We start from the raw sequence: 16,349 nt of genomic DNA, 5'->3' as shown, positions 1-16,349 counted from the left end.
AGAAGTAATGTTTATATACTTTGTTATGATCATTTTGGTATTGTCCATTAAATTAGTTAGGCCACCTTTTTTCTCATTAAACTTGTATTTCAGTGCGTCTCAAAATTCTGTGGCTGAGTTTTGGTCAAGTTGTTTCTATTAAAAAGTACTGATTTTGAAAACTAAGAACTTAAAACTGTCATACACAAAAAAAGAATGGTCCACAAAACATTCTCCTTTCCTCCTGAAGGGTTTCCAATGTGTTGTTATCATTAACCAGTCTTTCAATATTAAACTTAAATATCCAATAGAGACAAATAGTTCTGAGACCATTCTTCCACCACTGGTTGCAGTGGTGTTAGGGATAATAGTCCTTTAGCCTTGTGCGCTTTCTGGGCAGAAAGACTTGGTGACCTTGCCAGCTCCAGCAGCCTTCTTGTCCACAGCTTTGATGACACCCACAGCAACTTTCTGCCTCATGTCAGGAACAGCAAAATGACCCAGTGGAGGACAGTCAGAGAAGCTCTCAACACACATTGGCTTTCCATGACTCATACCAACGATGGCTGCATCACTGCATTTCAAGAATTTAGGGCTACCTGCCAGCTTCTTACCAAAACAGCAATCAATCTTTTCTAAAAGCTCGACAAACTTGCATGCTACGTGAGCTGTGTGACAGTCCAGTACAGGAGCAGAGTCAGCACTAATGTGGCCTGCATGCTTCAGGGTAATCTCCTGAGCAGTGAAGCCAGCAGCTTCCATAGGTGGGCCATTTTTGCTGTCACCAGCAGCGTTGCCACGTCTGACATCTTTGACAGATACGTTCTTTACATGGAAGCCCACGTTGTCTCCAGACAGAGCTTCACTCAAAGCTTCATGGTCCATTTCAAAAGACTTTACTTCTGTTGTAACATTGACTGGAGCAAAGGTAATAACCATTCCAGGTTTTAAAACACCAGTCTCCTTTTGGCCCACAGGGACAATCTCAATACCACCAATTTTATAGATATCCTAAAGGGGAAAAAACGTTTTTGAGAAACAACTTAACAACTGCATTTACAGAGGACATAAAAATCACTCTATCATCCTTGTCTGGAAAATGTCTACTTCAACACTCATCAATAGCTATTCAATTAGCAAAGAACACTTCAAATCAGATGGATCAACCTTTAGTCTTGAAATTTTCTCTAAGTATCTATTATTAAGAAACAAGTATTAGTAACAGAAATAGAAATGTAGTTTTGCTACTGTCTTGTTACTATCCAACAAATGGGGTTTTACTGAAAATAATACAACAAAGGGGAAATACAGACATTACCCTTACTACCTACCCACTCCTAGAGTTACTTTCACTACTTGTAGTGAATGTCTGAAGCCACCAATAATATTAAAGCCTATATAAAATATTTTCTTTTCTTATATTTGCTTCAGTGTTGCTATTAACTCCAGAGACACCATGTGCTTCCAGGTATTTATATCTTGTCTAATTTTTAATAACTGACTTCCATTTCATGGCACATATCAAACAAATATTACTTTAACTCAGTAATTTAACTCACTTTTCAATCATTGCCATGACTATGGGACTGAGGGTTAGGTAGTACAGTGTGGATATAGTGGCCAAAAGAGATTCTAATCTTTAGCTAAAGAAGTTGGGATATAAAATTACATAGAACCACATGAAATGCAAAATTACTTGTGGTGCATTTTTTTGAATTTTCATCAATATATTGGATGTCAGATAAGTGGAATCATAGGTAAGAGATGAGAATGCAATGTCTTTGACTCAAGGTATCTCACAGGGAAGCACAAATCAGGTGGCCTACTTGAAGTTTAGAGTTTGGGGCCAACTTGGACAACACAGGAATTCACCATCTTAAAAGTCAGGACAAGTCTAAGCCTAGGCCATCACCTTATAAGTCTAGGTGTTAATATGGATTTGATCAAACTGGTAGATAGCTACAGATATTGATGGATTGAATGCTAAGTAGAGATCCATTTCTGGACCAAATATGGCTTAACCTCTAATGATTAAGTATGTTCTCTCTTTGTAGGCGCTTTCAATTTCACTTCTGTGTCTATTCTCCAAACTCCGTTCAGTGTAGCCTATTACCAAATTTTCTGATCAAAAGCACATAAAATTGGTATGCTTTTGTGCTTGAAGTAGCTATGAATTTAAAGAAGTACTAGTGGTAAGCTTGGACCTTCCAGGAAGAGAAAAAGTAACGGCTTTTTGAGTGCATTAGCAAGACAATTCAAACCTAGATTTATAAACTATCATGTTTTCCTGGGCTTAAGGAAAAAGAACATGAATAGCCCTACCTTTCATCATATTTTTTACTCCCTCATTTGTGTCTGTTGCTTTTAAACCAAATTTTGTTCACCTGTCCCATGCTGTTTATGCTAGAAATTGCATGCCATTTTATTTAGTGTTATTATCATGAATCAGGTTTTTGCAATCAAAAAAGAAAGTTAAACAACCAGAAAGTAAAGAGGAAATGTTAGGTACCTTTTTCCCCATTCATTTTTGTTCTAAAGGTGATGATTGTATATTTACACGATAAGGGTTTGGAAGTTCTAAGCTGTATTTAAAAAACAAACAAACTACCTCAGTATTCCATAGTCAATCATATATACTTCATCTAGTAAAATTACATACTATAAGCCATTTTCAGTTTCCAAGATTATTGTTAGGTTCCAACATTTCAATTTTGTATTATCTGAGGGGTTCTTATAGATTTGATTATTGTTGCAAAAAGAAAATTTTAAAGCAGTGTGTAATTAGCGGGTTGGGAGGCAATAAGTTTCCCAGGTCTGGCAACTTGTTATCTATACAAAGTAGATACTACAGCTAGTGGAAGAACATAGGTGATGTATTTCTTTCAATTATCCTCAGTCCATTCTCTTCCAATATACTGCTTCAGTCTTGTAGACATTACTTGAATGACAGATCTTAAGATCATGCATGAGGACTGCCTCAGTGAATTTGTAAAACAGATTCTAGGAAAAATAAAATGACAATGGCCCTCAGTTTACTTGGCAGTTGACATAGTTATCACCTAGTACTTCAAGAACCTCCACATATTTTACTTTGTTTTTCACTTGCTTTCATTTTGTTTTGTTTTTTCACACATTATTATATAATTTCTTATTGTGTTGCTCATTTTACAATGCATATTTAATTTCTTCTACAAGTACGTTAGAAATTTTAATGAATAAGTAAAATGCATTTTTCCTAGTGTATTTATTTCTGTGCAACAACCAGTTAAAAAAAATCAAAAGAGGCAAAAATTCCATTTTCTTTTCTTTTGTTCGTGACAACTGCTTTCTACTTCTACAGTGAGTCAGGTTTTCAATTTCCTATGTATCGTATACCAATAATAAATATAATTTTCATACCAGCATAAAAATGTGCATTGAGTAGAATGTGCATTCCTAAATTCATGCAGAAATATTCATAGAAACAGTTTTAGTGAAAGGAAATGAGATAAACCTTTATCAAATTCATGGTCTTTTAAGAATCTCAGTTCTTAATTTTAATCATCAATATAAAAATATGTCATAGCTAGTTAATGTACCACTGTTCTCATTCTATTGATAATCTGCCATAGAGTGAGATTTTATAGGTGGAAATAAACAGAAATATCCCTTTTCTTCTCTCACTTCTTTCTTCCCAACGAGTCAGACCTACCACTTTAACTGAACATATGATTGTTATATCTATGTAGCAATTATTAAAGTAAATGCTATGGAAGACTTACAAATTTTTTAGCTCTCTAGCAGCAATACTTTATGATAAACTGTGTTTCAGCCTTATTATGTGACTATTAACTAGCACAAAAAGGTATATTTACAAATACTGTCCATGTAAAGTTAAAATTAACTATGATGACCAAAAGAACATTCATACTTATATATTAGAAAATCATTGCATATATGAAAACAAACCAAGGATATTTGTATAACCACCATGTAGTAAGGAAAAATTAAGTAGTGTCAAGTAAATTAGTTGATTAACATTAAGAAATATTGATTAAATGCTTCTAGTACTCTACCATATCTAGTGTCCAAAATAAGAAAGATATTAATTTGAAGAGAATAGAGATAAAATAAACTATATAAATATTCATTTGAAATAATCATTTTTACTTTTCTGGTAAAATCTGTGATCTAAGGATTAACTATATGTATTATGAAAATTCCTCTCATCAAAGGAAGACTGCTGTCTAAGAAGAATTGAAAAAGATTTGTATAATTTTAGCCAATAAAAATGACATTTGTTTCTTAGTTTTGACATATCAAGTTGTGGTAGGACTAATTACCTCCCCTTTTATCAAGATTGGAAAAAGCAACCCAGTGTGAAGAATCGGTTTCAAAAAGCCAGACAAAGCATTAGGGACAGCTCCTGCTCCCAAGGGTAGGAGTTCCACAGGTAGACCCTATCACACAACTATCATATATTTAGAGGGCCTAGGTCATTCCCATGCCTGCTTACTGGTTATCAGCTTAGACTCCTAGAGGTTCTGTGATTCCAGATGGGTTTATTCTGTCAGTTTCCTTATGGCAGCCTTGGTGCCACTGTCTTGCACACTATTCCTTCCTCACTTCAGCAGGATTCCCCAGTTTTCCCTAATGTTTCACTACAGAGTTTTGCAGCTATTAATATCAGTTACTGGAAGAAGCTTCTCTGTTCACTATTAGGCTAGGCACCAATCTACAGATTATAGCAAAATATCGTTAGGCATCATTATGTTGACATTTATTTTTTTCTCCAATTATGTTTAGTTTTATCCTAGGTTTTGTCCATTCAGTTTTTGGTTCCTGGCACTCCAGGCAGTTTCTGGGGTGGGCTCACTCTCCGGGTATGGGTCGTAGACTGGACCAGTCATTGCTTGGCCAGTCTCACGATATCTATGCCACCGTCACGCCAGCACATTCCATAGGCAGGACAGACAATAAATTGATGGTTGCGTGCCTGGATTGATGTCCAAATCCGTTCACTGAAAGTCTTGCCTTCTCACAGGAGATGCCCAGTTCAGGCACCCTCTCCACTATAGCTAGATGTCTTAGCTGGGGTCATCCTTGTAGATTCCTTGAAGTTTCCTTGCACCAGGTTTCAGCCTGACCCCCAAATGTCCCCACATTCCATTCATCTCTTTCAGTACTATCTCCTTCCATTTATCTCCCAACCTGATCCCTCCTCTTGCCTTCCGCATCTGACCCCAGTCCACCCAGGAGATCTCTTCTATTTCACCTTCTGAGGGATTTCTGATGGTCTCTCCTTAAGCCCTCTTTGTTGCTTAGCCTCTGTGGGTATGTGGATTGTAGCATGGTTATGCTTTACAGCTAATATCTACTTGCTAGAGTTTCTTTATTATTTGTTTTTACATCCCCAGCAAAGTTTCCCCTCTCTCCACACTTCTGCCCTTCCTTTTACCCTCCCTCTATTCACCCTCCACTCTTACTTTTCAGATATAGACAAGCATTTCAATGCCTAGGGATAACAATACTTTGAAACTAATTGAAATACTAAGTTTTACAAGAAAAATATGGCATATATGCACACATATAAATGAATGTGTATGTGTATTTATGAAGTCACATCGCTATACATAATCACTGTAATATAAAAGTATTGTATGTAAAATTTAAATGATGAAGTATAATGGGTATTACAATTAAATGTCAAGCTAAAACTCATTGTAAAGCAAGACAAACATTATTTTCTTTATACTCTTGAATGAATTCCCTAATCTATTTTCCAGTTATTATGATAATAGTTCATTAACATGATAAAATGCTACCCCAAATTTTCTTTCATTGGTATTTATTTATGTTTAAAATCTATTCTCTTCTGATACAACATATTACCTAAGGACAATATGTCATAATTAGATAATTTCATTCTAAATATCTTTAAGCATAATAGGAATTCAGCACAGTTCACAGTTAGAAAAAAATTGACTAAGATCAAAGTCAGAATGGGTAAGATAAAATCACTGATTTCATCTTATGCTGGAGAGACTGTGGAGTAAGAAGGACACTCCTGCAATGCTGTTGGGAGTACAAACTTGTACAGTCCTTTAGGAAATCAGTATTGTAGTTTCTCAGAAAATTGGGACTCAATCTACATCAAGCCCCAGCAATACTACTCTCAGTCATACACCCAAAGGATAAAAATCATACCACAAAGGCATTTGCTTAACTATGTTCAAAGCAGCATTATTTGTAATATATGGAAATGGAAACAACCTGCATGTCCATCAAGGATAGAGAAAATGTGGTACATTTCCACAATGGAGTATTATTCAGCAGTAAAAACAATGACATCTTGAAAGTCACAGGCAAATGAATATAACGAGAAAAAAAATCCTCAGTAAGGTAACCCAGACCCAAAAGACAAACATGTTGTATAGTCACTCATAAGTGGCTATTAGATATAAAGCAAAGGATAACAGGATGCTATTAACAATACCAGCAGTTAGATAAAAAGGAAGACCCTAAGAGGGACACACATTGAGGGTCCCATGGGTATGAAGTCCTGGGTAAATCAGGAGGGGAGGTAGAAGGGAGAGGATGGGGCATAGGAACCCATGAAGTGAGGAATGGCTAGTTGGGTGACCGATGGAGAGGGAGAGCAATGAAAGAAATATTTTGATAGAGGAATCCATTATGGAGTTAGGCAGAGAAATTCTCAGGAATCCACAAGGATGACCCCAGTTAAGACTCATAGCAATAGTGGCGAGGGTATCTGATGAACTTTCCCTTCAATTAGATTAAGTCCTGACTCAATTTAGTATGCTAGATTTTGTAGACTCCAAAAGGAAGGCCTAACTCCCTCTGAGTAGTGATGGGGGGCAAAAGGAGGGCAGAAGAAGGGGAGGGAGAGGGAACTGGGGTTGCTATGTAAGAAAAAAAATATTTAGAGAAAAATAAAACATCTGGTAGGAATGTGGCCACTTTGGAAATCAGTATGCCCATTTCTCAGGAAAATGGGAATCAGTCTACCTTTTGATCTAACAATTCCACTGTTGGGCATATACACAAAGAATGAGCATTCATAGCCGGCCGGTGGTGGCGCACGCCTTTAATCCCAGCACTCGGGAGGCTGTGAGTTCGAGGCCAGGCTGGACCGACAGCCTCCAAAACAATACAGAGAAACCCTGTCTTGTAAAACCAAAAAAAAAAAAAAAGAATGAGCATTCATACAGCAAGGACATCTGTTCAACTACATTCATAGCAGCATTAGTTATAATAGTCAGAAATGAGAAGCAACCTAGATTTCCCTCAAACAAATAATGGATAAAGAATATTCTTCATGCTGTATGTTTGATTATTATGTGGCAAGGTGTTTTTTTGTGGTCCACTCTATTTGGAATTTGGCTGCCCATCCCACAATGAGGGATGCTCTCTCAACATGGACTCTTGTGGGAAGGCCTAGAACCTGCCCTGGATGAAATGACAGACTCTGGAGATCCTCCATGGAGGGCCTAACCCTCCCTGAGGATTGGAGTAGAGATTGAGTGGGGGACTGGGGGACCTGATGGGGAGGGCAGGGGAGGAGGAGAGGGAGAGGGAGCTGGGATTGACATGTGAAGCAAGCTTGTTTCTAACTTAAATTAAAAAGGAAGAAAAAAAATGGGCAAAGAAAATTTGGTGCCATTATACCATGGAGTAATACTCAGCAGGAAAAAAGCAAATAAATCTTGAAATTTTCAATGAAATGAATGGAATGAGAAGATAACAACCAGAGTGAGGTAATCCAGTCATAGAAAGACAAGTATGGTATGAACTCACTAATATGTCTTTATTAGACATACAGGAAAGGATTAGCAGCCTACAATCCACACCTACAGAGAAGCTAGGAAACAATGAGGACCCTAAGAAAGACATACAAGGTCTCCTGGAGAAGGGGAAATTGACAAGAGCTCATGAGCATGAGAATGGACGGGGAAGGGAGGGATGTAGGCAAAAGAGAAGGAGAGCAGAGGAAGGGGGAGAAGCACAAGAGGTATCAGGGAGAATGAGACAGGGGAGGAATAGAGGAGAGCAAGAAAAGAGATACGTTAATAGAGGTTTAAACCGAAATCTGGCACTGGGGAAATGTTCAGAGATCCACAAAGATGACCACAACTAAGAATCTAGGCAGTAGTGGAGAGGCTGCCTTTGATACCCCTCCCCTATAATGAGACTGATTAGTACCTTAATTACCATCCTAGAGCCTTCATCCAGTAGCTGATGGAATCATAAGCAGGCCACCACTGCTAAGCAATGAGCTGAACTTGTGGAATCCAGTTGTAGAGAAGGAGGAGGGATGAGCAAAGGAGTCAGGACATTGCTGGAGAAACCTACAGAACCACATGACCTGACCTAGTGAGAGCAAATGGACCCCAGTCATAAAGCTGGAGAACCACAATATGCCTGAGCCAATCCCTCTGAATATGGGTGCCAGTTAGGAGACCTGGGCCGTCCATGGTTCCTCTAACAGTGGAACCCGCATTTATCCCTAGTACACAAATGGATTTTGGGAACCCATTCCTTATGGAGGGATAATATTGCAGCCCAGATACATGAAAGAGGGCCTAGGCCTTCCTTGAAATGATGTGACAGATTTTGATTATTCCCTATGGAAGGCTTCATCAACCTTAGGGGACAGGTGCGGGATGTGTTCTGGGGCTTGGTAGGGGGCATGGGACAATGAGAGCGAGAGGGAATGGGGGATTGATATGTAAAATGATTGATTCTAAATAAAAGAAGAAAAAAATAAAAATGTTAAGGTGATTAAAAAGAAGCACAAAATTGAAATATATAATCATATCAATTATTATATTTGTTGATAAGTAATACTCAAAATGAATTTATAAATATATGAGTAACATTTAAGAGTATAATTATATACTTTGGTAGTAGATATTAATATTAGATAAAAATATAAGGGAAACATTTACTGTACTTACAAAATTCATATGATTTAAGAAAGAATCTTGTGTGAATACAGAAGGTAACAAAATCTAAAACCTATGCTTATGCATGAACCTGATATTCATGGGAAAACAAGAGTGAAGAATTAATGGGAAGATGGGCTATCCTTATTATAAACCATGAACCTTTATCTCTCTTTCAATAGTCCCATTGTCTTCAAATCTAATACTGTAGTTCTTTCACAATTTTACTATGTATTTTACATCATATAAATGTATTTTTATATTTTATATTTATATTTTTATATTGCAGTAGACAAGATGGAGAAGAAGTAGGAAACAAAAGATAAAATCTAATTTTACAAAAATTGTAAATTTGTTAGTCATAGTAAGTAAGTTACTTTTATAACTATGGGTGCTTTATAAATGAACTTTCTTGTTTAGAGAATAGTATGAATTGAACATTCTCCCTAGACTATTATACTTCTACAAATTAGCAATTCCCTCTCATAATTGAAAGAGTATCTTCTGAAGACAGAACAAAAGATAGCTTTTATTTTTTGCTAGTTTGAGATTCTGTGCCTGAGATGCATCACACTGGATCAAGTTTAACATGTATTGTACATCTCCAGACATATTTGGTTTATGTTTTTGTATAAAGTTAGTAAAATTTTCTGCTCATCTTTAATGTAATATGTATTAAGGTGTAAAAGTAGAAAATTAAACAAAAGTGGTTTCCTCTGTATTATGGGGAAGGGAACAAGACTTATCTGTTTAACATGTACTTACTACATATCCATTAGCATTTCCTTGAATTTATGTACGATGTCATGATTTTAAAAGATGTATTCATTGTTATTTTAATGAAATGATTGGATATTTTCATTTTAAAGAAAAGGTCAGTATGTTGGCTAATTTTATGTCAATATGATGCAAGTAGACTCCACAAACAGAGCCTCAATAGAAAAATTGTCTTCATAAGATCAAGCTGCAGATAACAGGGCATTTTTTAAAAATAGATATTGATGGGGAAAGCCCAAACATGTGGTGGGAGGAGCCACACTTGGGCTGGTGATCCTGGTTCTGTAAGACAGCAGGCTGAACAAGCCATGAGGAGCAACCTAGTGAGCATCATCTAGGCATCACCTTTTCATCAGATCCTGCTTCCATGGTCCTGCGTCGCTTGAGTTCTTTTATACAATACAGGATGTAGAAGTATAAAGCAAATAATCCCTTTCCTCAACGATTTGATATGATTTTGGTCATGAGCTTAATCACAACAGAAACCATAATTAGGATAGTTGTGGTTTTTAATAGAAACTGGCATAAACACTTTGCATATTCTACATAGACAGTTTTTTCAAATTCTAATAAATTAGTTAACAATTTAAATATTTGAAATCCTGTTTACAATAGGGCAGTTGTGCACATCATAAGAAATAACATTATCATAAAGAAAGTTAAGTAATTAATTGGTCAACATCCTTAGCCATCATGGAAATACAAATCAAAACAACTCTGAGATACCATCTTACACCTGTCAGAATTTCTAAAGCCAAAAAACATCGATGAAAATTTATGCTGGAGAAGAATGCAAACTTGTACAGCCACTTTGGAAATCAATATGACTGTTTCTCAGGAAAATGGGAATTAGTCTACCTCAAGATCCAGCAATTCCACTATTAGTCATACACCCAAAACATGTGCAAAGACATCTGTTCAACTATGTTCATAGCATCACTATTTGTAATGGCCAGAACCTAGAAGCAACCTAGATGCCCCTCAATTGAAGAGTGGTACTACTCAGCCAAAAAAAGCAATGGAATCTTGAAATTTGCAGGCAAATGGATGGAACTAGAGGAAATCATCCTGAGTGAGGTAGCCCAGTGGGAGCATAGGAACCCCAGTCATAAATCTGGGGAACCAGCAATGGACAGAACCAAATCCTCTGAATGTGGGTATCAGTTAGGAGGCCTGGGTAGTCTATGGGTCCTTTGAGAGTGGGATGAGTATTTACCCTTAGTGTACAAATGGACTTTTGGAGCCCATTCCTCATGGTGGGCTGCTCTCCTAGTCTAGATACACAGGATGTGACAGTCTTTGATGATACCCCATGGAAGACCTTGGGGAGTAGTTAGAGAGTGAGATGGTGGGGTCAGTGGGGAGCATGGAAGGGTGAGAGGGAACTTGAATTGATATGTGAAATGAGATTGATCCTAAATTTAAAAAAAAAGAACGAAAAGAAAATGTTTTATATTCTTAGAAAAACAACAAGTTAACCAACTCACTTAATTCAAAGCAATTTATTAAAATAGAGAGTACTTATAGGCATTAGTACTATTGTGTGTTTGCGCAAAGTAAATTTATTTATCATTATCTAATAATTTAAAAATTTGTTACTAATCTAATGATTGTTATTTTTTGGGCATTGTGTACTTAACTGTGGCTTTAACATTTACTACAGTTTAAGTGAATCATAAAGCCAACCATAATTAAAAAATATTACCATTTTCGCAGTACCATCCTTCGTATTTTGAACGATAAAATAATATTACTGCTGTTTTAGAATTTCTTTAAATGTAATAAATTTCTATTGTATTTTTTTAGATAAAAGATGATCAACCTTATTCCTAAATAAAATTTCTTAAAGCAGTAACATCATTACTTAGTCAAGTTTACTGAATTTGGCATGTTTTCTTGGTAATATCTAATACCTGTTGTATATTATTTGGGCTACTTAGAAACTAAGGTTGAGATACTCAGAACTCCTTTGAGTATTTGGTACATGAAACGGTACATCTTTCAACTGCATTTGCTTCAGGAAAACTAATGGTGCCCTGCCATTTGGTAACATGAGTTCTTCACAGTACAATGGTGTTGAGGAAGTCTTTTGTCAATAAAGCACTGTTGAGCCAATAGGAATCTAGATAGGTGGGACTAGGAGTCCAGGAGGATTCTGGGAAGGAGAAACACAAGGAGATTCAAGATGTAACGCCATGGGGTAGGAGCCCGGAATTATTCTCCGGTAAGAGACATACTTAGATTAACAATTATGGGGTAATTACTTAAAGAAGAGCTAGCCAGTAAGAAACAAGCAAGGCCAACAGCTTCATAATTAATATAGCCTCCTGTCTGTTTATTTGGGACTGATGCAGCTCTAGAACCAGGCTGGCGGGAAGGCTTTTCTCAAAGAAAAAGCTTCTCTTTACACAATGGACTCTGGGAATATCAGATGAGCAGAGCTCAGTGCAACAGTCATTAGGAAGGCATGTTGTCTCCTAACTTGTACTGAAGTTATGGAGAATGGCTTTTGTGTAACAACACATATTAGAATTGAGTAACTAAGGTCAGCCAATATTCAAAATGAGAGTCTCTCTACATCACTGTGTAAGAGGCTGTATGGATGTACTATGGCACATAAGCAGGTGTGTCAGTCTTTGGAAAACAACAGAACATGGCCTCTTTTGCTGCCCTTATTTCACTTTTTCATCTTAATACTCACACACCTCTCTTTCATCCTGTCTTTATGATCAGTAACCATAAAGAAAGTTCATCTTGTTTCAATTCTTTTGAAGAAGAGGGAAATAATCCTTAGGAAAATGTGAATGCAGCTATTTTATGTCCATAAAGTAATCAAACTGTATTTTATTACTATCTATAGTCAGAGAAAATCATTATAGAAATTGGGTGATCATAATTATTTCCTTGCTCTCTGATGTCAGATATATATATATATATATATCCAGTTTATATGCATGATTTTCCAAGAAATTTTTTAGATATTTGTTTATTGTTAAAAGAAGAATCATGAGAATTTTGTTCAATATAAAGGTAAAAGTGGCAGGTCTGAAAAAATTATTGTTCTCTGTAAATCAATTTCAGCATACTTTTTTAAAAAGGGCTCGCATAAGTATCTTTTGAGATTGATGATAAAATTTCTTTGATACCAAAGTAATTTTCTCAGAAATATTTCATGCTGGTAATCTTTGTTGTTTCTTGACATCTATAGTGGGGCAAGGGCCTGTGTCCATATAAATGAGAGAAGGAAGGCTTCATGAGAGATTTATTTCTGCTGCATCATTTTTCTTATTTATACCTAACAGTCTGCCCATTTGCCATGAGCTTCCTCACATTTCAAAATCAGCTGGCTGCCTTTGAAAAACAAATTGTGCTATTTACTTCTGTCCTTAGAGAAAACAAATGGTGTAGTTCTCAAGATGCCCAGAACAAGATAGAAAGCTGGTATTGTGCAAAGCCACTGGAAGAATAGGTTCGCAAGTAACTCCCACACAATTGGGGCAGGTCTCAGAACTGCACACGTAGATATATTTTATGTAACTTTAAATTACTTCAAGAGAAAAATCAACAGCATATTGTTAGGGTGATGTATAGACTCACCAGAAAGTCATAGAAATCAAATCTGTATATGAGCTGAAATTTTACCTATATTTCTATAAAAATCCACTGTATTTAGACATGCCATTTCTGAATAGTTTTTTTCCTTTTTAAAAATTTTAAATTAGAAACAATCTTATTTTATATATCAATCCCACTCCCCTTTCCCTCCCATGGCCCTCATCAACTCCCATCCCATCCTTCTTATGATGTCTTCCGTGGGGCACCATCAAAGTCTGTCACAACTTTTGGAGCAGGGCCTAGACCCTCTCCTGCGTGTCTAGGCTGGCAGAGGATTCCACTATGGGGAATGAACTTGCAATGTCCATTTGTACACTATGGACAAATACTGTTACATTATCAGAGGCTCCATAGACTGCCCAGGTCTCCTAAAATTTTAAGCAACACATGTACAGGTTTTTAACTTTTTTATTACTTTAATTTTAAATAGCTTGCTTCACATGTCAATCCCAGTTCCCTCTCTCTCCCCTCCTCCCGCATCCTTCCACTAAACCCCCCAGCCTCCCACCTTATCCCCAGTTCCTTCCACATAGGGGATATCCAGAGTTAGTCATTTCGCTCAGGACAGGTTCCAGGCACTGCCCTAAGAGTCCTTACTGAGAAAGCATCCCTCTTTGTATTATGGACACACAAAGTCCATTTGTATGCCTGGGATAAACACTGATCTACGGCCCAGGGCCCCATAGGCTACCCAGGCCTCTTCACTGACTCTCACACTCAGGAGGTTCGGATCAGTCCCATGCTGACCTCCCAGCTGTCGGTCTGGGATCCAAGATCTCCACCTTGTTCAGATCAGCTGTCTGCTCATTTCGCCAGCTCATTCTTTGCCAATTTGCTCATTGCTCCTCTCTCTCTGTCACTGGGTTCCATGGGTTCAGTTCAGTGTTTAACTGTGGGTGTTTTCCTCTGCTTCCATCAGTCAATGGATGAAGATTCTAAGATGGTATATAGGGTAGATGTAAAGTTCATTATCAGAAATGGGCATTGAAGGTGGCCTTTCCACTATTGCTTAGCTTGCCACTTGGTGTCATCCCTTTAGATCACTAGAGGTCTCACTGGTGCCAGATCTCTCTTCTAACCTATGACTCCCGCTATTATTGGTATTTCCCATTCTGTTCTCCCACTATTCTTTCCCCTACTCAACATTCTTGCTCCCCCATGACCTACTCACTCCTCCTCTTCTCCCCCTCTCTTCTTCCCAGTTCCCACTCCTCCCCACCTCCGCTGTGCTCCAAATCTGTTCAGGAGATCTTGCCTCGTTCCTTTTCTCTGGGGTACCAGGTGTATCTCTCTTAGGTTCTTTCCTGTTTCCCAGATTCTCTATCAGTGGAAGTGCAGACTGGCACTATCCTGATCCATCTAAAATCCATATATGAGTGAGTACATACCATCTTTGTATTTTTGTGACTAGGTTACGTCACTCAGGATGGATTCTTCTAGTGCCATCCATTTGCCGGCAATATTTCAAGACTCCATTGTTTTTTTTTTCTGCTGACTAGTACTCCATTGCGTAAATGTACCAAATTTTCTCTATCCACTCTTCATTTGATTGGCATCTAGGTTGCTTCCAGGTTCTGGCTATTACAAATAATGCTGTTATGAACATAGTTGAACAGAAGTCCTTGTTGTATGAATTTGCATCTTTTGGAAATATGCCTAAGAGTAGAAATGCTGGGTCTTGTGGTAGATTGATTCCCATTTTCCTGAGGAATCTCCATACTGATTTTCAAAGTGGGTGTACGAGTTGGCATTCCCACCAGCAGTGGAGGAGTGCTCCATTTCTCCACATCCTCTCCAGCATAAATTGTCTTCAGTGTTTCTATTTTAGCCACTGTGGCAGGGGTGAGATGGTATCTCAGAGTTGTTTGATTTGCATTTCCCTGATGGCTAAGGATGTTGAGCACTTTCTCAAGTGTCTCTCATTCATTTTAGACTCCCCTATTGAGAATTCTCCATTTCGTAGAATTTTCCACTTTTATTTGGATCCTTTGGTGTTTTGGAGACTTGCTTCTTGATTTCTTTGTAAATTTTGGAGATCAGCCCTCTGTCAGATGTGGGGTTAGTGAATATCTTTTTCCATTCTGTAGATTGCCTTTTTGTGCATGGCGATAGACATGGATCTAAATGCAGTTTTCTTCATGCAAATACCAAGCTATGCCAGCACCATTTGTTGAAGATGCTTTCTTTTATGCATTGTATAATTATAGCTTCTTTTTCAAAATCAAGTGGTCATAAATGTATGTGTGTTAAAATCAGTGTTTTCAATTCAGCTCCATTGGTCTACCTGTCTATTTTTGTGCCAATACCAAGATGTTTTCAGGACTATAGCTCTGTAATAGTGCTTGAAGTCAGGCATGGTGAAGCCTTTTGAAATTCCTTTATTGTACAGGGTTGTATTGGCAATCCTACATCTTTTGTTTTTCAACTTAAAGTTGATTGTTGTTGTTCCAAGGTCTGTGAAAAATTGTGCAAGAATATTGAGAGGGATTGCATTGAATCTGTAGACTGCGTTTGGCAAGATGGCCATTTTTATTATATTGATCCTACCAGTCCAAGACCATGGGAGATCTTTCCATTTTCTGGTATCCTCTTTGATTTCTTTCTTTAGAGACTCAAAGTTCTTTATATGCAGGTCTTTCACTTCTTTGGTTAACATTATCCCCAAATATTTAATGCTGTTTATGGCTATTGTAAAGGGTGATGTTTCTCTGGTTTCTTCCTCAGCCATTTTGTCATCTGTATATAATAGCGCCACTGATTTTTTTGAGTTAACCTTGTATCGGTGTCACTTTGCTGAAGGTGTTTATCAGCTGTAGGAGTTCCCTTGCGGAGTTTTTTGGGTCACTTATGTAAACTATCTTATCATTAGCAAATAGTGAAAGCTTGACTTCATCTTTTCCTATCTGTATCCCCCTTGATCTCCTTTTGTTGTCTTATTGTTCTAGCGAACTTCAAGTACAATATTGAAGAGTTATAGAGAGAGTAGTTTTGACCATTATGTATCTCCCATTATTAGATGGCAAATTATGAGGA

The 16,349-nt window shown here is 37.3% G+C and overlaps 1 pseudogene; it reads right to left on the bottom strand.

Annotated features, from left to right (window-relative positions):
* Positions 1–275: 275 nt before the first annotated feature.
* On the bottom strand, positions 276–1,035 carry LOC101835775 (annotated as a pseudogene).
* Between the last annotated feature and the right edge of the window lie 15,314 nt (positions 1,036–16,349).

This window comes from Mesocricetus auratus, unplaced genomic scaffold, assembly GCF_017639785.1.
Source record: "Mesocricetus auratus isolate SY011 unplaced genomic scaffold, BCM_Maur_2.0 Super-Scaffold_100009, whole genome shotgun sequence".
NCBI classification, from domain to species: domain Eukaryota; kingdom Metazoa; phylum Chordata; class Mammalia; order Rodentia; family Cricetidae; genus Mesocricetus; species Mesocricetus auratus.
The sequence above is the reverse complement of the archived record's forward strand: the minus strand, read 5'-3'. Positions and strand labels throughout refer to the sequence as shown.